The sequence below is a fragment of the Sapajus apella genome, unplaced genomic scaffold, assembly GCF_009761245.1.
Source record: "Sapajus apella isolate SASKATOON/1434 unplaced genomic scaffold, GSC_monkey_1.0 scaffold2, whole genome shotgun sequence".
Taxonomy (NCBI): domain Eukaryota; kingdom Metazoa; phylum Chordata; class Mammalia; order Primates; family Cebidae; genus Sapajus; species Sapajus apella.
Window position 1 is genome coordinate 57439064 of NW_022436942.1, and position 21564 is coordinate 57460627.

General features: G+C 39.2%; 1 protein-coding gene across 29 annotated transcripts in view; it reads right to left on the reverse strand.

The window, feature by feature from the left end:
* Window positions 1-21564, reverse strand: part of ANKS1B (ankyrin repeat and sterile alpha motif domain containing 1B) — a 1261971-nt gene that overhangs the window by 228228 nt on the left and 1012179 nt on the right. The gene's annotated exons all lie outside the window — the stretch shown is intronic.

Consider the following 21564-nt stretch of genomic DNA (forward strand, 5'->3'; position numbering starts at 1 on the left):
CACACACACACACACACACACACACACACACACACACACACACACACGCTGGGATTTTTGGGAGATTAAGCAACAGGCTCGAGAGCACACAGGTAACTTCCTAATAGTAAGAACGGCTTGACTTTCTATCCTTTCTCTTTCTATCAAGTCAGGAACAGAACAATGGATAGCTTCCAAAGGGTGAGATATGAGTTTGAGTTACTTTTAAGGCAGTTGGAAGCCCAATGAGCTTGGGAAACCGTGAAGATTGGGCCTTATAACTGCAGCTTTCTCAGGCCTGTGCAGCTGCCTCTACCCTTTTGCTCTGAGCAAACTGGACTTAGTTAAGCAATGTTGCCCAACTGTTCAGAAAGAAAGCTCAAAACCAGGAGGTAGGATGCCAGAAATTTTGCTTAATTTTATGATTTTTAAAATCTTGACGCTTTGAGGTTGTTTTGAGCCTCATTGGTCCAAAGTGGTTCAATCTGATTGAGGAGGCGGTTGGAGGAGGAAGGAATTGAAAAACGAAAGATTGGTGGGAAAAGGATACTGCTTTAGGTTGTCTGCAGGTAAACATGAGTTTAACTCTACAAAAGCTCTCTTCCTGAAATAACCAAGAATGCTGCACATCAGTAGCATAAATTAAACGGCTGCCTTCTTCTTGTTAATTTTTTAGTCTTTAGCTATTTCTGCTGTTGCTGCAGAGGCAGAGAGATGGTAGAAGAATCAACCTCAGGAAATAGTATGGAGGTCAAGGGTTAGCTAAAACAATCTGCTGATTTTCTGATCTGTGGGGCTTTCCGAGTGAGTCCCCCTTGAATTGCAGGAGGGCATCCAATAGGAACTCCCGCATGCAAGAGTCTCAGAGATAGCCTCTAGAACACTGGGCTTAGCATTAATCCATGAAAACGAGGTGCTATAATATGATGATGACACTAGAACCTATAGTTACATGGGTTGTGGGAAAGGTTTGAATGAAAGGCTGAGGGAGGGAGTGGTTGTCTTCCAAGACGGTATGATGGTCATGCTGAATGAAGAATGAAGTGAAAGAAGTGAATGAAGATGCATTAAGACCGTAGGTCAGGTTCAAGTAGTAACTCCTAAGAGTTCAACCGCATAATGACATATTGAAGGATCTCTATTGCAATCATAAGAAACAGTAGAGTGGTCGGGTGCAGTGGCTCATGCCTGTGACCCCAGCACTTTGGGAGGCCAATGCAGGCAGATCACTTGAGATCAGGAGTTCAAGACCAGCCTGGTCAACATGGTGAAACCTCATCTCTATCAAAAATACAAAAATTAGCCAGGCATGGTGGTACTTGCCTGTAATCCCAGTTCCTCAGGAAGCTGAGGCAGGAGAATCACTTGAAACTGGGAGGCAGAAGTTGCAGTGAGCTGAGATCTTGCCACTGCACTCTAGCCTGGGTGACAGAGTGAGACTATCTCAAAGAAAAAAAAGAAGGAAAGAAACAGCAGAGTGTCCCATCTGCCCTGCGGTCCTGGGCATGGTGGCGCATGCCTATAATCCCAGCTACTTGGGAGGCTGAGGCAGGAGAATCGCTTGAATTCGGGAGGCAGAGGCTGCAGTGAGCTGAGATCGTGCCATTGCATTCCAGCCTGGGCAACCAAAGAAAAACCCCCTCAAAAAAAAAAAAAAAAAAAAAAAAAACCAAAAAACAATAATAATAATAATAAAAGAAACTGATTAACGGCTTCAAAACTTTATTTCTCATCATCAAAATGAACTTGGTTAATAACAAGTCCAGATTTTTTTAGCCCTATCTCCAAAAAGTCTGATTTTACCAACAAAAATAACCCCCAGGTAATTCCTGCAAGCAGCCTCACTGGAAACATCTGGGGTAGGTGACCCCAACTTCTGTCATTTTGTTATTGTTTGTTATTGTTTTTAATAAACAGGGTCTTGCTGCCTTGCCTAAGCTAGGGTGCAGTGGTGCAATTATAACTCACTTCAGCCTTAAGCGCCTGGGTTCAAGGCATCCTCCTGCATTGCTGGGATTACAGATGTGAGTCTCTGTGTCAGGCTCTCTGTGTGTTCCTTCTCTTAGTACTTCTGGAAGATCTCTTATTTTTTTCTTTCCCAGCTCAGAGATTCTTGATTTGAGTTTCTGGGGCTCATTGAATAGGGCCCAGGGGATCTACAACCCCCCTGAAATTATATGCAAAATTTCACATACATATGTGCTATGTGCAGAGTCCCAAAGGAATCTGTGGTTTCCAAAGGGTTTAGAACAATTGCTCCAACTGTTCTATTCATCTCCTTTTTGCCCTGACCCCCTGGAGCTGGTTCACGGCTTTTTATCCTGGCCAGTCTTCCTGGCTTTGGTGGACAGTGCATTTCTCTTTGACTTTGAAACTTCACATTTAACTATGAGACATAGCATGAAACTTTGGAAAGAGAGGGGATCACTTCTATGTTTCTATTAAAATTAATTTCCTTTGGAAGAATATGCCTGTGACAGTTTTCATAGAACACTGCTGTCCCCATTTTAATGAGAAACTTAAAAAAATTCATCCATGTCACCAATATTCTACTGTGTCTCTTTTCTTCCAGAAGCTGATCTCTTTGCTAAACCATCTTCAGCACAGCTTCTGGTGAAGTCCTTTGCTCATCTGGGTCCTTTGTTGCCCTCCCTGTGCTCTGCTGTCCACAGAATACAGCCCTGACTCAGTAGCATGGCATCTGTACCCTTTGCAATCTGACTACCTCCTGCTGCTCTCCTAATTGTTCCATGTTCTAAGCTAACTGTGCTCCTCGCCATTGCCCAAGCCCTGTCTGTGCCCTCTCCCCTCTGGGCCTACAGGGGATGCCCTCCCTCTCCTCTCCATCTGTCACTGTGTACCCTTGTTCAAGTACTTCCTCCCATCTTTCCATTAGCCAGAAATTTCCTCTTCTGTGAACATCAGTTGTACTTGGTTCATACGGGTCTTATGGCATTTGTTACATATTGATTTTTGCTTTATTATGCATGGCTTGTGTTTCTCTTTTTTCTTATTAGATTCCAAGACCTTTCATCATAGGGCCCTTGTTGATTTAACTCTATCTGGTCAATTGCCTGTCACAATACCTAGCATACAAAAGCCCTCAATAAAATCTGGTGAATACATTTAAAAACCTGGATATGGCTATTTTAGTTTAGAAAAATAAGTCTGTTTGGCTTTTCTCCTGGTAATCTAAGTTGGGCAGTTGCACAAGAACTGCATATAAACTGGATTCAACTCTTGATAAATCAGAAAAGTCATCTGATGGCTTCATTAAAATGCAGACTTTTAAAATTATGTGATTTCATTTTTCATAATATCTTTGTGAGACTTGTAGCAGTGTAGTATTTCTCTCCCTCTTTTGGTTGGTGACTTTACTGAGGTAAGAGGTTAAAGTGGGTCATTCAAGGCCACAGAGCAGACAGGTGACAAAACTGGGACTGGAACCGTGGCCTCCTGGAGCCACATTAGCAGAGTGTAGCATTGATTGCACTAAGAATGGAAAACAAACGTGCTCACACATTGCCAAATCCTATGGGTCAAAAAGTTTGTTTTAGTGACGGTGCTACAGATAATTAACTATTGGAAATTTTGTCTTTTCACCATTCAAGTTTGGCATTGAAGGGTCCTCTCTTTCTGTTCCCTAAATAAGGACACATCTGTAAGTCTGGTCCTCAGCCCTGTCTGCCTGTGACATTCTCCAGTATCCAGGACTCTCAGTGACTGATAGCTGCCTCATGGTTTCAATGATCATCACTCTGCTGACTTACCTAACGTCTTCGTCTATGGTGATGACCCCTGCCTGCTCTCCACCTCACATCTCTTGTGATTTACCAGAAGTTTCCACATAGAGTTCTGCTATCACTTCAAAATCCAGATATCTAACTCCAAACTCATCATCTGCTCTGTGACCAAACTTACTCCTTTCTCAATCTACATTTTTCTACCATCATTCTCCTAGTCATCCAAGTTCAAAATCATGGTTATCTTTAACTTCCTTTTCTTTATTTTTTTAAGAGACAGCTTCTCATTCTGTTGCCCATGTTGGAATGAAGTGATGTGATCATGGCTAACTGTAGTCTCAAACTCCTGGGCTCAAATGACCCTCTTGCCTCAGCCTCCCAAGTCGCTAGGACTACAGGCACACACCTCCACACTCAGCTAAGTTTTTTTTATTTTTTTGAGATGGGGTATCACTCTGTTGCCCAGCATGGAGTATAATGCTGTGATCTCAGCTCACTGCAACCTCTGCCTCCTGGGTTCAAATGATTATCCTGCCTCAGCCTCCCCAGTATCTGGGGTTAGAGGCACCTGCCACCACACCCAGCTAATTTTTGTATTTGTAGTACAGATGGGGTTTCATAATGTTGGCCAGGCTGGTCTTAAACTCCTGACCTCAAGTGATCCACCCTCCTTGGCCTCCCAAAATGCTGGGACGACAGGTGTGAGCCACCACAGTAGGCCTAATTTTTTAATTTTTGTAGAAATGGGGTCTTATGTTGCCCAGGCTGGTCTCAAACTCCTAGCTTCAAGTGATTCTCCTGTCTGGGCCTCCCAACGTGCTGAAATTACAGAAATGAGCCACTATACTTGGTCTGTTATCTTCAACTTTTTAATTGGTTTTGTCTTATTGATTCTTCCTTCAAAATGTCTATCATGTCCATTTGAGAATTGAGAGGATTTTATTTTCATTTTTATTTTTTTTGCCAAGGATTACCTCTTTCTCTAGAGCCCTCCACCTCATGCACATTCCCTTCTATTTTTCCTCACCACATTGTGATCTAGGCCTTTTCTTCCCCTTCCCTAAGTTTCATTGGTGTTCATTTGATTACAGGATGAAATCTGTAATCTTCAGCCTGCCATACAACACCTCCTATAGTCTGACTCCAATTGATCTTTCCGTCTTTCTAGTCTAATACTTGTCTGTAGTAATTTTCTTTTTTTCAAACTCTTCTGTTCACTGTCCTGGAATGTGTCTCCCGTGGCCTTGCTTTGGTCCTCAGTTTAGTTCTCTAATTTTTCAGGCTGCTCCTTTGGATATTTCTCATCTTCAAGGTGCAGCTCATGTCTCACCTTTTTGATATGACCATTCCTAAATATTTAAATCCATATTCTGAAGTTCTTGGCCCTTGTTGTCTATACCTTTGCTGCTCGAAGTGTCTATAAATGAGCAGCAGCTTTGGCACTACCTGGAAGACAGTTAGAAATGCGGAAGCTTGGGGCTCTTCCTCAGACCTGCTGAATTCAAATTTGCATTTTATCAAGATTCTTGAAGTGATACATGAAAATAGAGAAACGCTTGTCTATCCCATTTAGATACTTAGATAATACTCAATCCGAACACCAACTTATGTACTTATCTGTACTCCTCAAAATCCTTGAAGTTCTGCAAACCTGTTTTATTTTTCTTTAATATCTCTGAAACACAATTTCATGGTAAAGTAGGTGCTTATTAAATAGATTTTAGTGTCCTCCTCTTTCTTTTGCTATTTAAATGAGAAAAACCTCCCAAGACTTCTAGAAAGTGAGTATGAGCTGCTATGGTTCAGATATTGCCAGTGAGATACTGCTAAGAGGTGACGTCTTTAAGATGTGATTGAACCATTAGGGCTCCTCCCTTGTGGATGGAATAACACCACCAAACCAATAGGAGTGCTAAGGTATATGACTGTAGAACAAAGTGGTATTTATGTAGCTTTCATGGTACATGTAACTTCACAATTGCATTTTGTGTCGGAAAAACATATGAGTTTTGTTAAGCTTAGTAGAGAAATGCCTACTTTGTGGCAATGTTGTCCATTAGTTAACCAGAGATAAATATGAGAACAGATAATGTCACTATATTCTCTTACTAGCCTAGGTTCATAAAAGCTCAAAGACTACAAGAGTTATAGATGACTCCAGCATGCACTCATATTGTTACTTAACTTTTTTCGTGGAAATGTGTCTTATTCTGTCAACAAACTACAAGAGGGGCAAGGATGTATATTATATAATTTTGTATATATTTGATAATGCTGAGGACATAAAGCTTCAGTTCCTTTCCTCACTCCCTCCTTCCCACCTTCCCTTTCTTTATTCCTGCTTTCCATTCTTCAAGTATTTAAGTGATTGAGTGATTGAGATCTAATATTGAGATATTCTATCTATAGAATAGAATATTCTATTCTAGTGCTATTATATATGCGGGGAATAAATCACCCATTAAAATGAATGTCCTTCTCTTTATGGCACTTGCATTCCAGTGGTGAAAAAAGATAAACAAAATCAATAAGTGGAATGCATAGTTAGAGCATGATAAGTTCTGCAGAAAAAGATTAGAGAAGGGGTTTAACTGGGGAGTATACTTTTAAATAAAAAGCCAGAGAAGACCACCTTTGAGAATATGTAATTTAAGGAAAGACTTGAAGGAGGTAAATTATGCAGCTATCTGAGGGAAGAACATCCCAGAGAATGGAAGAGCAAGTACAGGGCTATGCGGTGGGCATGAACAGGGAAGAGTAAGAAAGGTCTTTTGGGTTTGAAGTAGAAGGAGCTTGGGGGAGAATGACAGGAGAGATGAGGTCAGTTATCATGTATTAATAGGATCTCTCTGACTGCAACATTGCAAAAAGCCAGAAGGGGGACAAGGTGGAGGCAGGAAGACCAATTAGAAGGCCACTGCAATAATACAGACAGGAGACGGTGGTGGCTTAGACCAAGGAAGCAGCTGTGGAAGAGGTGAGAAATGGCTAGATTCTGCATATATTCCGAGAGTACAGCCAAAAGGATTTTCTGAAAGATTGAATTTGGAGTATGAGAGACAGAGAGGCATCCAGGATCCAGGCATTTAAGATTTTTGGCCTGAGCAACTAGAAAGATGCAGCTGCCATCAAGTGAGATGGGGGAAGGCTGTGGTGGAGAAGTCTTTTTTAGGGAAGATTAGGAACTTAGCTTTGGCAATGTTGAATTTGACATATCTGTTAGACAAGTGGAGATATTGAGGAGGCAGTTGAATATTTGTGGAATGAATGAATAAGCAGGATCTTAATTGTTTAACTCCCTTAAACATAAATCAACTTTTCCTCTGCTTCCTCAAAATGTGAAGCATTTTGGGATGTGACACTGGAAATCAGATTCTTTTGACCAAGGCCCAGGTCTGTCTGAATTCCAAGCCTAGAGATTTACAATTTGCTGGCCATTTCCCTTAAATGTTCTCTAGAGCCTCGGCATGTCTAAAATGGAACTCACTCTCTTTATCCCAGCCTGGTCTCCTCTTTGTGACTGTGGTGAGTGGGTACCGCCAGACATGTAAACTGGGAGTCATACCTCATTCCTTCCATTTCCTCATCTCCATGTCTGTTGGTCACCAAATCTTATCAATCCCACTTCCAAATCATCTCTAGAACCCATCTCTTCCCTCCGTCTTCACTGCTGCTTTTTTGGATATATGTTCTCATTGTCTCTCACCTGGATTATATGTAAATCTTCTCCTACCTGGTTTCCCAGTCTCCAATCGATCCTTCACATAGCTCCCAGAGTGATTTTCTAAAATGTAAATGTGGCCATGTTACTCTTCTGCTTAAAAAATTTCCAAAGGCTTTCTTCTGCCTATAAAACCCAAAACCTGAGTTTGGCCTGCAAGCATCATCATGATCTAGCTCCTGCTTATCTCTCAGATTTATTGTCCTCCCAGCCCACCATCACTCCTATTCATTGGCCAGATTACACTACCTGCAGTTACTTAATTTATTCATTCAATTTTCACACATAAATAGGATGCTTCATATGTTACAAGCACTATGCTAAGCTGTGGGGGATACAATGCTAGACAGAACAGACCTGGTTCCTGCCCTCATGGAACTATACTTTCTCAGTTTCCATGCCTCTGCTCTCTGAACCCCCTGCCTTGAATTTACCACCATCTCCTCCTCCCTCCACCTCCCTGCCATGTCTTCCTTCTCCTACCAGCCACTTAGAGAATACCAACTCACCTGTTAAGAACCGGCTTACATCATTACTTGTATTAAGCTCTTTATCTCCTTTTCTCTTCTAAAAATGTTTCCTCCCTCAAAAGGTATTATTAAAAAACTTAATGGCTCTAGAAGTGAGGATATCTCTAAATATATTCCAAGTTCAGCTCAGAATATTGTCTTATCTTATACATTAGATACATTAGCTGTATTAGATCACATTATACATTAGCTGTATTAGATCATAGCTCAAGGAATGAGATTTCCTTCTTTACCCCAAAAGGGAAAAAAAGCTCCCTCTTCCTGGATTTTTCCCATGCTCTTTGGGCTTCACAAGTGGGAGAAGCAATTGTTAACTTGCTGCAGAGTGAGTGAACCCAATTGCACTGGATGCACACACAGGGGGTGCTCCAGGAGTTTTTTTTTTTTTTTGTTGTTGTTGTTTGAGATGGAGTCTCGCCCTGTGGCCCAGGCTGGAGAGCAACGGTGTGATCTCAGCTCACTGCAACCTCCGCCTTCTGGGTTCCAGCAATTCTTCTGCCTCAGCCTCCCATGCAGCTGGGACTACACGCGCACACCACTATGCCTGGCTAATTTTTGTATTTTTAGCAGAGACGGGGTTTCACCATATTTGCCAGGCTGGTCTCAAACTCCGGACCTTGTGATCCGCCCGCCTTGGCGTCTCAAAGTGTTGGGATTACAGGCGTGAGCCACCACATCTGGCCTCCAGGATTTTTAAATAGTAAAGCCTTGGTGGTGAGCTGATTGGTAGGGGTGCTAGGAAACTTACTTACAATTTTCACTTAGATTAATACATATAGTTTTGTAGTAGCTTGGTGGGGGACTGATAAAGATGTGGGTTAAAGATTCCTTTTAAAGCCACCACCCTTAATGCCACCACTGTACAGAAAGATGGCAGAGGGAAAAACTGCCTTTATAGACACCTGCCCACACTTCCTGGTCTGCCCTTAGTTGCAACTCCTAGAGAGCAGGCGCACTCCTTAGGGTGGAAAATACATGGAAATTCAGCACTTGTAAGTAGATGGGAGGTGGGTAATGAGGATGAGCGACAGAAGTAAAAACCTTTATTTTTCTGTTCTCATCACCTAAGGGGTTCTTTGGAATATCAGTGAGCTTTATGCTTAGGCTGAAAAATCCCTGTTACAATTGCTTTAATTGCAATCTCTATTTCTTCTCTCTTTTTCTTCCTCTGTGTCTCTACACCTCTCCCTCACCACTTTCTGGATATACACACATATTTACATTCGGATGATTTTAGAAAGCTCCATTGGGGAATAGCTATAAATTATGAATATGTAACAGCACTAAAACCAACTATTATAGTCAAAAAGCCTGAAATAAACCTGCTGTTTCTCTTCCTTCCTACTTACAGTCGGCACACAGCAATATATCTTAGAGTGAGGCTAAATGGATATCTGATACTCACTCTAATGTGATAGGCAGTCAACAACCCAGTTATCATTGTTGAAGCATTTTAAGGACTAGTTCCATGTCACTCTGGCTATGATAAAAACCATAGTCTCCAAATTGGTACAGTAGGGTGAACCTTCCATGATGACTGGTAGCATGTGTTTGATTACACGTATGTACACACACACATGCACACACAAATACACATACCTTAACATAACCAGATTATTATTATTATTATTATTTTTGAGACAGAGTCTTGCTCTGTCTGGAGTACAGTGGCATGATCTTGGCTCACTGCAATCTCCCCCTCCTGGGTTCAAGCGATTCTCCTGCCTCAGCCTCCTGAGTAGCTGGGACTACAGGCATGTGCCACCATGCCCAGCTAATTTTTTTTATTTTTAGAGATGGGGTTTCACCATGTTGGCCAGGATGGTCTTGTTCTCTTGATCTTGTGATCTGCCTGCCTCAGCCTCCCAAAGTGCTGGGATTATAGGCATGAGCCACCGCACCCAACCCCAGATTAGTATTTTCCTTTTGCATTGTACTTAATACTTTAAAATAATGTTTCATCAGTGATTGTCAGAGTTATAAAATGATTTGAATATATTTATAAGCTATAAACATTTTAATTTCAATGGACAAAATATGCTGCACAAAAGAGCTAGTACAGCCACTGCTTATGTGTTGAATTTATTTAAAGAGATACCTGCTCTGTTATTACTTCAAATATAGCTATATCTACATGCGATTTTAATTTGCAACATTTAGATCTATCAATGACATTTTATAAATTAAAATCATATCACGTAAGGAGACTATCTTGGTTATGAAGCTTTATTAGGTGATGATTATAAGTGCCTTGTTTAATAATTGTAACAGCTAAATGACTTTTGCAGTTATACTTTATAATAAAAATTGCACATTTAATAATATGGAAAGGGATGGTGCACAGTGAACTGACACAAAAGTAATGATTCTGAACCTTTAAATTGGATTTCTATTGATCTGATGTATGAAAATTTTATTGCTGTAAATGTTTTCAGGGTTGCCAGTCTCCATTACTACATGTTAGCAATTTTACTGGCTAAGTACAATGGACAAATTAAATGCTGGCATATGGGCATATCCAGCATCCCACACTGATTATTTTGATTCACTACCACTATACACTACAAGGGCCTTCCCTTTCTCTGTCCTATCTCTGTTCTGGAAGCTGAGCCATGGACTTCTGTACATGCCTCAGATACATGACCAGCTTGTGGTGGGTGTTCTGGCTTGTTATCTGGTAGAGGCTGGGTCGGCATGTGTCTCTTCCTACTAATGCCCACAACTCCTTAGCTAAGACTTACACATTTGCTCCAAGGCCAGTCATTTGGGCCCAAGTGCCTAATGGATAATCACATGGGCTCTGGAATGAGGTGGAGAAAGATACCTGAATAAAATCCTCAACCAATTGTTCTCCCAACAGGAACACCAAACTGAAAACCTATGCATACAAAAAAGCACCTTCATAAGAACCAAAAATCAGCTTAGGTACCAGCTTGGCCACAGTGGAGTACAGTACCAAGCAGGCTCTTGGGGTCCCTGATTCCAGGCCTAGCTCTTAGACGGCATTTCTGGACCTGCCTTGGGCCAGAATGGAGCCCATTGCCCTTCAGGGAGAGTTCCAGGCCTGCCAGCATTCATCACCAGCTGACTGAAGAGCTCTTGTGCCTTGAGTGAACATTGGTGGTACCCAGGAAGTACTCACCATGGATATGGGGTAGTGGTGACGACAGGGAGAGACTCCTCTGTTTATGGAAAGGTGAGGGAAGAGTAGAAGAACTTTGTCTTGAGGTATGTGTGCCAGCTCAGTCACAATCGAATAAGGCACTAGGTATATTCCTAAGGTTTCTGACTGTAGGACCTGGCTCCTGGATGGCACCTCTGGACCCACCCAGGATTGGGGGAATTCACTGCCCTGAAGGGAAGGACACAAGCCTGACTGGCTTTGCCACCTGCTGATTTTACAGCCCTAGGGCTATGAACAAACATGAGTAGCCAGGCCATGGTTACCACAGGTGTCTGGTGAGACCCAATGCTGTGCTGCCATCAGGTCTGACCCAGCACAGTCCCAAGGGCAATGCCACAAAGGTGCTTGTGTGATCCTGTCCACAGCTCTAGGCAGCTCAGCACAGAGAGAGAGAGACTTCATTTGTTTGGGAGAAAGTAAGAAAATAGAATAAGAGACCATGTCTGGAAATCCAGAGAATTCTTCCCTATCTTATCCAAGACCAGCAGGTACCTCTGTGAGTCTGCAAGAGGCACAGTGTTATGGACTTGGGTTGCTGCCTAATCATACGGCTGCAGTGACCAAAAACAGATCACAACACTCAAGTCCCTTTGAATACCTAGAAAGTGCTTCCCATGAAGAATGGGTACAAACAAGCCCAGACTTAGAAGACAATAAATATCTAGCTCTTCAATGCCCAGACACTGACAAACATACACAAGCATCAAGACCGTCCAGGAAAAAATAATCTTACCAAGCAAACTAAATAGGCCACCAGGGACCAATCCTGGAGAGACAAAGAATTCAAAGTAACTGTTTTGAGGAACTGCAATGAAATTCAAGATAACATAGAGAAGGAATTTAGAATTCTATCAGATACATTTAACAAAGAGGTTGGAATAATTAAAAAGAATCAAGCAGCAATTCTGGAGTTGAAAAATGCAACTGACATATTGAAAAACGCATCAGAGTCTCTCAGCAGAATTGATCAAGTAGAAGAAAGAATTAGTGAGCTTTTTGATGGGCTATTTGAAAATACACAGAGGAGACAAAAGAAAAAAGAATGAATAAGAATGAAGAATGCCTCCAAGATATAGTAAATAGCCTCAAAAGGGCAAGTGTTATTGGCCTTAAAGAGAAAGTACAAAGAGAAATAGGTGCAGGAAGTTTATTTAAAGGGATAATAATAACAGAGAGCTTACCAAATCTAAAGAAAGATGTAAATATTCAAGTGTAAAAACACCAAGCAGATTTAATCTAAATAAGACTACCTGAAGACATTTAATAATCAAACTCCCAAAGATCAAGGATAAAGAAAGGTTCCTAAAAGCAGCAAGAAGAGAAACAAATAACATAAATAGAGCTCTAATATGCCTGGTAGAAGACTTTTCAGTGGAAACCTTATAGGCCAGGAGAAACTGGCATGATATATTTAATGTGCTGAAGGAAAAAATATATCTTTTATCTTAGAATAGTGTATCCAGCAAAAATATCCTTCAAACATGAAAGAGAAATAATAACTTTTTTGGACAAGCAAAAGCTGAGGGATTTCATCAATATCAGACCTGTCCTACAAAAAATACTAAAGGGATTTTTCAATTTGAAAGAAAAGGACATTAATGAGAAATAAGAAATCAGCTGAAGGTACAAAAAACTCACTGGTAATAGTATGTATATATAAAACACGGAATATTATAACACTGTAATTGTAGTGTGTAAACTATTCATATCTTGAAAGACTAAAAGATCAACCAATCAAAAAAAAAATAATTACAGCCACTTCTTAAGACATAGACAGTACAATAAGATATAATTAGAAACAACAAAAAGTTAAAAAGTATGGGGGGAATGAAGTTAAAATGAACAGTTTTATTAGTTTTTCTCTTTGCTTGTTTGTTAGTTTATTCAATCAGCAGTAAGTTGTCATCCAATTAAAATAATGGGTTAAAAGATAGTATTTTCAAACCTCATGATAACCTCAAAAATCATACAACAGAGAAAAAATATGCAGAAAATAAAAAGCAAGACATTAAAACATACCAACAGAGAAAATCACTTTCACTAAAAGGAAGACAGAAAGAAAGGAAAGAAGGAAGGGAGAGAAAACCACAAAACAATCAGGAAACAAATACCAAAATGGCAGGAGTAAGTCCTTACTTATCAATAATAACATTGAATGTAAATGAACTAAACTCTCCAATCAAAAGACAAAGAGTGGCTGAATGGATTAAAAAAAAAAAAACAAAAAACTAAAAAACCAAGATTCAACAATCTGTTGCCTACAAGGAACCCACTTGACCTATAAAGACACACACAGACTGAAAACAAAGGGATGGAAAAAAATATTCTGTGTAAATGTAAACCAAAAAAAAAAAAAAAAAAGAACAAGAATAGCTATATATATATCAGACAGAATAGATTTCAAAACAAAAACTGTAAGAAGAGAGGAAGAAGGTCCTTCTATGATGACAAAGGGGTCGCTTCGGCAAGAGGATATAACAATTATATATAATATACATAATTGTGAATATATATAATATTACATATACATATATATATTATATTATATAATATTACATATATATTTTATATATTACACATATATATATAAAATGTAATATGCATGTAATATATGTATATATGTAATATTATATAATATAAAATATATTCACTTAGCGCTGGAGCACTCAGGTATAAAAACCAAATATTACTAGAGCTAAAGAGAGAAATAGACCTGAATACAATAATAGCTGGAGATTTCAACAGTTTCAGCATTGAACAGATGATCCAGAGAGAAAATCAACAAATAAATATCAGATGTGATCTGCAATATAGACCAAATGCCCTTAACAGATATTTACAGAACATTTCATCCAATGGCCTCAGAGTACGCATTCTTCTTTTCAGCACATGGGTTATTCTCAAGGATAGACCATACGTTAGGTCACAAAACAAGTCTTAAAAATTTCAGTAAAGTTGAAATTATATCAGTATCTTTTCTCTGACCACAATGGAATAAAACTATAAATCAGTAACAAGAATAATTTTGGAAAATATAAAAACACATGAAAATTAAACAATAAGTTCCTGAATGACCAGCGGGTCAATGAAGAGATTAAGAAGGAAATTAAAAAATTTCTTGAAGCAGGTGACAATGGACACAACATACTAAAACCTATGGGATACAGTGAAGCTGGTACTAAAGGGAAGTCTATACCTATAAGTGCCTACATCAAAAAAGAAGAAACATTTCAAATAAACAATGTAACAATGCATCTTAAAGAGCTAGAGAAACAAGAGCAAACCAAACCCAAAATTAGTAGAAGAAAATAAATAAAGATCAGAGAAGAAATAAATAAAATTAAAATGGAGAAAACAATATGAAAGATCAATGAAACAAAAAGGTGGTTTTTTTTTTTTTGTTCTTTTTTTTTTTTTGGGTTTTTAGACAGAGTCTGGCTCTGTCACCCAGGGTGGAGCACAGTGGCATGATCTCAGCTCACTACAACCTCCACCTCCTGGGTTCAAGCAATTCTCATGTCTTATCCTCCCAAGTAACTGGGATTACAGGTGTGCCAATATGCCTGGCTAATTTTTATATTTTTAGTAGAGATGGGGTTTCACCATGTTGACTAGGCTGGTCTCAATCTCCTGGCCTCAAGTGATTTACCTGCCTCGGCCTTCCAAAGTGCTGGGATTACAGGGGTGAATTACTGAGCCTGGCAAAAAAAAAAAATGGTTTTCTTTAAAAGATAAAATTTTTGTTAGTTGACAAGACTTAAATCTAAGACCTCAAGCTATGAAACTACTAAAAGCAAACATTGGGAAAACTCTCCAGGCAAGATATTTCTTGAGTAATATCTCACAAGCACAGGCAACAAAAGGAAAAATGGAAAGATGGTATCACATTAAAAAGCTTCTGGCTGGGTGTGGTGGTTCATGTTTGTAATCCCAGAACTTTGGGAGACCGAGGTGGGTAGATCATGAGGTCAAGAGATTGAGAACATCCTGGCTAACAAGGTGAAACCCCGTCTCCACTAGAAATACAAAAATTAGCTGGGCATGGTGGTACACACCTGTAGTCCCAGCTACTCAGGAGGCTGAGGCAGGAGAGTTGCTTGAACCTGGGCAGCAGAGGTTGCAGTGAGTTGAGATTGTGCCACTGTACTCCAGCCAGGTGACAGTGTGAGATTCCATCTCAAAAAAAAAAAAAAAAAAAAAAAAAAAAAACAAAACAACAACAACAAAAAAACTTCTGCATAGTAAAAGAAGCAATCAATAAAGTGAAGAGACAGCTCACATAATGGGAGAAAATATTTGCAAACCATTAATAACCAGAATGTATAAGGAGCCCAAGCAACGCTATAGGAAAAAAAATCTAATAATACCATTAAAAACTAGGTGCAAAGTCTGAATAGACATTTCTCAAAAGAAGACATACAAATGGCAAACAGGCATATGAGAAAGAGCTCAACAACACGATATCAGAGAAATGCAAACCAAAACTGCAATGAGATATTTCATCCAAGTTAAAAAGGCTTTTATTCAAAAGACAGGCAATAAATACTGGTAAGGATGTGGAGAAAAGGGAACTGTCATACATTGTTGGTGGGAATGTAAGTTGGTACAACCATTATGGAGAACACTTTGCAGGTTCCTTAAAAAATTAAAATTGAATTATCATGTGATCCAGTAATCCCACTGCTAGGTATATGCCCAAAAGAATGGAAATCAGTAGATTGAAGACACATCTTATCTTCATACTCCCATATTTGTTACAGCACTGTTCAGAATGGCCAAGATTCGGAAGCAATCTAAATGTTCATCAACAGGTCAATGGATAAAGAAAATATGATACATATATGTAATGGAGTACTATTCAGCCATAAAAAGGAATGAGATCTTGTCATTTTCAACAATATGAATGGAACAGAGGGTCATTATGTTAAATGAAATAAACTAGGCACAAAAAAGACAAACTTCACATGTCCTCACTTACTTGTGAAAGCTAAAAATTAAAACAATTGAACACATGAAGATGGAGAGTAGAATGATGGCTACCAGAGGCTGGGAAGGGTATTGAGCATGCAAGGAAGGGATGGTGAGATAGTGGGATTGGTTAATAAGTACAAAAATATAGTTAGATATTTATAATGTATAATATCTAGTATTTGACAGCACAACAGGGTAACTACAGTCAACAATAATTTAATGTACATTTAAAAATAACTAAAAGTATACTTGGATCATTTGTAACACAAAGAAAGGATAAATACTTAAGGTGATAAATAACCTATTTTCCCTGATGTGACTATTATGCATTATTGCATGCCTTTATCATGCCTGTATCAAAACATCTCATGTACCCCATAAATATATACACCTACTACATACTCACAAAAATGAAAAAAAACCCTGGACTCTGGAGTCAGATTCATTCATTCAAATAATATTTATTGAGAGCCAAATGCCAGACATTGTTCCGGGTGCTAAGAACAGAATCGTGATCCTGGCTCCATGGACTTCCATTCTCATGATTGCTTACATTCAAATCCTAACTCTACCTCATAACCTTGGGAAATATGTTTTACTGTCTAAACTTGTCTCCTAATTTGTACCAGATTCATGTTTGTTACAAGAATTTACTGAGGCAATGTATGTAAAGCACCCAATATCGTGCCTAGCTCATTGCAAATATCAATTATTTTTATTTTTGGGCAAAAGGCTGATGCAAGCCATACTTACGCCATAAATTTAATTGGATCTGAATATGATATACTAGTTGAAATGATTGATTACTTTTCAATCTAGTCTGTGTAGCATTTGTGACATAGTAATGATCACAAGGCAATGAAAACACTATTACTTATCTTCATAATAATGTTTTTCCCTTCAGATGACACATATGAAATGAATATTTAAGCTTCTATCATAATATTAAAAATCAGAATAAAAAACTATTTTTTTCATGAGAGCTGTGTACACATAGTATGAGATACAAAAAAGGAAAGGAAGAAAAATCCTCAAGACAGTTTTGTTTTCTTTTATGTCCAAATGATGGCATTGAAGGCCTTGGGCCAGGGAATTTTAAAGACTAGAACTTTCTTTATGTTAGAAGAGGTTTTATGTCGTCTTATCATTGAAAGAACCTAGGAAAAGGACACAAGAGTCTGTTTGGTTACATAAATTTAATTAAGTATTGAGCTATGTGATGTTCCCTAATAACTGAGTTAGTTGCATCAGAAACCATGGAAGCACCTTCAAGTGTTGAAATGAAGGTTCCAAATTGATCACCTAAATTGTACAGTCCTTTATCAAAATGCCTGGAAGCCTGTTTAGGCTGGGGGTTGGGTAACAGCATATACCTAGCTAACCCAGGGAGTACTGATTTATTTCCCTATGTTAGTAGTTAGGCCTCATCTGAAAGGCAGAGAGGAGGGCATTATCACACTCTGTGCTCTATGGACTGGGATTGGGGTGGGCACTGGAGGCTATTCAAGAGGGGATTTTTGGGAAAATAGGAAGACAGCTCATGGTGGAAGGCAGGGCAAGTACCAGTAGAAGCCACATTCTGACAATATTCTACAAGGAGAGTAGCTGATTAAAAATGGGAACCTGATGCTTAAACAACATCTCATGGGGTCTGGAGCAGAGTTGGCAGGATCACGTGGAAAGAGGCTTAAATGCCACTGTTCATCCCTTACCCATAGACCAACTAAATGAGTATCTGTGGGGCTGGGATCTGGCAGTGATCTTTCATAAATAAAAAACAAAAACAACAACAAAAAAAAAAAACCCAAAAAAACTCCCCTAGATAATTCTAATGTAGCCTGAGGTAAAAACAACAACAAAAAACCCCACTACTGCTCTAGACCAGTAGTTCTCCAAGTGCAATTTGCAGACCAGCATCACTTGGGTATTTGTAGAAGTGCAAATTATCAGCCCCCCCCCCCGCCACCACCCCAGATCTACTGAAACAGAAACTCTGAGGGTGGGACTCAGGAATCTGTGTCTTAACAAGATTCCTCCTTCCAGGTGATTCTGAAGCTTGCTCATAAAGAGTCACCCTCCAGGTGATTCTGATGTTCGCTCAAGTTGGAGAACTACTGCTCTAGATAAGACATACCAGATCCCCCACCCACAAAAAATCAAGAAGGTCAGGAAGGCAGGCAGGTTAAAGTGGCTCAGGGTGGAAGTCCACTGTGGTTCCCTTTTGTACTTTAGAGAAGAATGAAAAATACACATTGCTCACCCCTATACAGCTTTGGAGAGGGGAAGGCATCTAACCCTCCACTTTTATTTCTCTTAAACCTCTAGGAAGGAATCAAAGAGCCATTAAATGACATAGGCCTCTTGGTTCCGAGTGGGTTTTAGTATTTTTAAATAAAATGCAGAGACTAATAATGGAAATTTGTCCAACCACCAGAAAGGACAGCAGCTGGCCCTTGTGCCTAGGAGGGAGGGAAGGAGGGTCAGAGCTTTCCAGACCAGGGGGAAAAAAAAAGCCTAAGAATAAAAAGAAAAGAAAATGAATAAAACTGAACTTTGCTTTACTTTTCCCTTTTATTTCATGAAAGCAGTGTTTGGGCACAGTACAGATATGTTAATAAAACTGAATAATGTCCCTTGCACTAAGTTTTCAGTACAAGATGAGATCTGCATAAGAACATGTTCTAATGATGCGTTGGTTTTCTCACAGTAACATCCAGCCCCCAGAACATTCTCTGGCAGCACCCACACTCTCCTGTCCTAGTGAATAAACCTGGAACAAAGCTGAAAATCTGAGGAGCTGCCGCCTGGATGGGGAAGGATATGCTCGTGAAATGTAGCCTGGCTCTGTTGCTGTTTAGGATAGGAGTAAAGGAAAGGCATTAGCTTCTCTGGGCCTCAATTTTTTCAAGTAGGAAATGACAGAAACCACCCAAATGAACTGAAGTGTCAAAGTGATCTGCACAGGCCTGGGAAGATGGCCAGGTGCCATAGCCAAACAGTATAGTAGAAAATTGCACAGGTTCATGGTGCCACATTCTGGTAAATGGGCATGAAGAAATTTAAGCTGAAAAACTGAGAAGTTCAATGATCAAATGTGGGCCAAACATTCTATGGAAGTTTTCTTGTGGTTTTTAATTTTAATTGTCTTTTCCTCCTCATATTCACATGCTGTGCAAAAATTCTACCTTTGCAAACCAATAATCAAAGTAAACAAACTGAACCCTTGTATATGAATTTTATAAGAACCCCAACCAAATCTCAGGCAACTGATTTTGTGAAAGAGAAATCTCTCTCTCTCTCTTTTTTTTGGCTTATTTTTAAGTTCTTTTTTATCAGAAAACAAATACACACGGGATCATTATTTTAAACACAAACTGCATTTAAGAGAAAGTGTCTAGTAAACCTTCTGGGGCTGCAAATTAGCTACTGATTTTGTTTGACTAAAGGCTGTAAAATGCATTTCTGGGAATTATTGTGCACAGAGAACATGCTCCTAATACTTCAGTGGGCTTGAACAGAGAAATGGAATCCTACTCAATATACCTGTTATTAAACTGAGGCTACTCCATGACCCAGGCTCATCCTATCTAACTACATAGCCAGCTTTTCTGGATTTATCAAAGATGAGATTTTGGGAAAGAAAATGAGAAACAATGAGTCATTCACAGACACATAAGTAGAGGTTTGAAATTGGTGTTCAGACCATCTTAGTCTTTACATTTCCTCCTTTGTTCAGTCTCATTCCTGTCTGAAATTTTCCTAGGGCCTATTTATTACTCTGTTCTATGCAGTTACTGCTATGCTCAGTTACTGCCCCCTGTTTCTCTAATGGAGTTTTGCTTTCAAGACTGGGAACAACTCTTCTCAATATGTATTTACATTTTTCATTTCCTTATACAAGTTCCATTATTTCTTTCTTCTTCACTATAGTTTTCTTTAACCACTTCATTTATTTTTTTTCATTAATTATATTTTCATGTTTTTTATTCTGGCCTGTAGTTTTTTTCCATGACACCTTTTCTTATCCTTGATATTGTTCTCTAGAATGCCTTTAGATTTGCTACCTGTCTTTCAACATTTATCCGGGCAATGGTAGCATAGAAAGGGCTATGCAGACTTGCTAATATCAGGCTGGTTTGGCCTAGCATAGTGCCTGGCACATAGCAGGCATTCAGTCAATATCCGTTCAATGACTGCCTGAATGAACGAAAATAGAAATGTCAATTTTGTTTTTGGAATAATCTTAAGCAAAATTATAAACTAATAACTTCCATTCCTTTAAATGTGTGTCAACTTTACTGATTGGAAAAACATCTAGTTCATGTGGATCAGAATTGAGTCTATATGCTATGTAGGGCAAAGGCAAGCCCAGATCTTAACTTCTCATCCTCAGTGACTCTAATGATGCCTGGCACAAAGGAGATGCCCGGTAGGTTTATATGAAATGGCTTAGAATATACTACCTTCCACATGTCACTAATGATCTGCTACCACTTCCTGAAAGGTTAGCCATTATTGACATACCACTTCTAGATGCTGTGACAAATGCCACAGCTGCAAAAGTAGTTTTTAAAGCCTATGGGCCTCCGCAGGTTGGGTGTGAAAGGGATCTGTTAATCCTCTGAAATTACATGTGATTTATGGGGAGAAAGTTTAAAAAATTATTAATATTTTTGAAAGGGAGCATGACCTCCCCCAGCCCCAAATTTCAGAACCACAGTGGATAACAAAAGTTTCTATGCTGTAAGAGCAATTAGGAAGTCCTGAAAAACAGGGAATTTAGGCAGACTTGGGTTGAAACCCTAACTCTGCCCCTTGCTGGCTGGGTGACCCTGGCCAAGTTTTAAAATATTTTTATCTTCAGTTTCCTTATTATGACATGGTGAGGATAATGACAAGTCTCTAGACATAGTGGTGAAACTTCAATTTGAACCCAAATCTTTTTGGCTCCAAAGCCCAGGCTCTTAACATCTATCATCCTACATTAATTAAATGAGATAGCTGATGTGAAAATGCCAGACATAAATATTTGTTAAAGCAACAACAAAAAATGTCATTTGTTAAAGTAACAAAAAATGTATTTGCTAAAGTAGTAACAAAAGAGACAGATCACCACAAAGAAAAATCCACTCTAGAAATTCCTCTTTGACCTATTAAAGGATGTTCAAATTCAAGCTATGTTTGTTATCGTGGTTAAAAAACCAACCCCAAAACCTGCGGCAAGAGGGTATAATCTGTTGTTAGTCTGGATATACATAGATTAAGGGGATTCTCTGGAATATCCTTTGTCTGGAGTGAGCTTATGACATGGTTTGGATAACTAGACTCACCTAACATTCAAATGAAGGGCTGCGTGTCTTCTACACTTTGTAGACAGAGGTGGCAGATCATCTGCTTTTAAATATAGAGGGCTCCCATTCTGCTAGAATCCAGAGG